The sequence below is a fragment of the Ictidomys tridecemlineatus genome, chromosome 13 (genome assembly GCF_052094955.1).
Source record: "Ictidomys tridecemlineatus isolate mIctTri1 chromosome 13, mIctTri1.hap1, whole genome shotgun sequence".
Taxonomy (NCBI): domain Eukaryota; kingdom Metazoa; phylum Chordata; class Mammalia; order Rodentia; family Sciuridae; genus Ictidomys; species Ictidomys tridecemlineatus.
In genome coordinates this window covers 27023634-27025859 of record NC_135489.1, presented here as the reverse complement: position 1 = coordinate 27025859, position 2226 = coordinate 27023634, and positions in this window count along the sequence as shown.

Genomic DNA, 2226 nt, shown 5'->3' with positions numbered 1-2226 from the left:
TCATTTTTTAAAAAGCCTTGTTTATCTTTCATATTTCATTTTTCCATGCTAGGGATCAAAGGGCCTAGCATCTGCCAGGCAAATGCTCTATCACAGAAATAGGCCCCCCAGCCCTTCTTTTACATTTTAAACTGCATTTGTGTTCAACCTTAATAAAAATTATAACTATCTAAAATTTTTGAAATATAATTTAAAACAAATATTCAGGGCTGGGGATGTGGCTCAAGTGGTAGCGCGCTCGCCTGGCATGCGTGCGGCCCGGGTTCAAACCTCAGCACCACATACCAACAAAGATGTTGTGTCCGCCGAAAACTAAAAAATAATATTAAAATATTAAAAAAAAATATTCATAGTGTAGGAGCGAAATACTGGGAGCAGTCAAACGTTAGCAAAAATAGAGCATAATACAGTGTTGATAAAAAGTGAATTCAGCTAATACATCCATATGACTAAATCTTAAAAACAAAATATTAAGCAAAAAAATGCAATAAAATATATATATATATACACACACACACATACTGCATGATTCCAATTATATAAACATCCAAATTAAATGATGCATTGTTTTAGGAATATACCCAAGTGGTAAAATAAAACGAAAGTAGTCAGACACCTTTGGGCACGCTTATAATCCCAGCAATTTGGGATTATAGGTATGTCATTATGTTAAGTGCATCTCTGTATACATCACAAGGAATCACACTATTATGTATAATCACAGTAGACCAAAAGAGGCTGAGGCAGGAGGATGAAAGTTTGAGAACAGCCTGGGAAACTTAGTAAGATCCTCAGCAACCTAGTTAAGACACTGCCTCAAAGTAAAAAAGGACTAGGGATGTAGCTTAGTGGTAAAGCACACCTGGGTTCAGCAAAGGGATCTGAGCAAATTAGTGAAATTAAAAAAAAAAGATAAAAAGGGCTGGTAATGCAATACAGTAGTAGTATTTCTTAGCAAGCATGAGGCCCTAGATTCAATTCCTAATACTGAAAAAATAAACAAACAAACACTGAGAAGCAAATCAAACAGCTAGCAAATACAAGACAATCAAATCTAGTAGACAGAAATAAATATTACACAATAATAAAATATCATTTGTGTCTTTTTTGGTATTGGGCATTAAACCTAGGGGTACTTAACCACTAAGCCATATCCCAGCCTTTTTGTAGTTTATTTTGAGACAGGGTCTTGCTAAATTGCTGAGGTTGACTTTGAACCTGGAATCCTCTCTCAGCTTCCTGAGTCACTGGGATTACAAGTGTGTGCCACTGCACCTAACTCACTTCATATCTTTTGACAAGCAAATAGATTTAAAAAACTAAAATTCCTATTGCTAGTGTGGATGTGGAAAAATGATATTCTGTATTGCTGGCAAAAATGCAAGGTATCAGAACCATTTGATTTTATTTTTGGTCTATTATGATTATACATAATAGTGTGATTCCTCATGACATATTCATACATGCACATAACAAAATGTCATCAATTTCATTCCCCAGTACCTTCCCTTTCCCTCCCCTCCTCCTCCACCCCATCCCCTTTCCTCCTCCTTGCTGGTCTCCCTTCTATTTTTATGAGGCCCTTTTACATTTTTTTCTCTCTAGTTTCCACATATGACAGAAAACATAAGATCCTTGACTTCCTGAGTCTTGGCCTTATTTTATTTAAAATGATGCTCTCCAATTTTCATTAATTTTCCTGCAAATGACATCATTTTGTTCTTCTTTATGATTGAATAGAACTCCATTATGTATATATATCACATTTTCTCTTACCTATTAATTTGTTGACAGACACCTAGACTGCCAACTGTTTTAGTGCTATCACTAAAATTGAAAATGCGTATACCTTTTGACCTTAAAAATCTTACTTCTGGGAATATTTCCTATAGGCATAAAATCATCAGTACAAAAGGGGATATGTGCGAGGACATTTGCTGCAGCATGTTCACAAAGGAGGAAAATGGAAACCGATGAAATTACAATTCATAAGAAAAGAGCTAAAGACAGTTTGGTACAACACACCAGGGAATAACATGCCAAATTTGGGGGGCAGAGTACTGGGGATTGAAGCCAGGGTGCTTTACTCCTGAGCCACATCCTCAGCCCTTTTTCTTTTTAATTTTGAGACAAGGCCTCACTGAGTTGTTTAGGGCCTCACTAAATTGCTAAGCCTGGACTGGAACTTATGATCCTCCTATCTCAGCCTCCTGGGTTGCTGGGGTT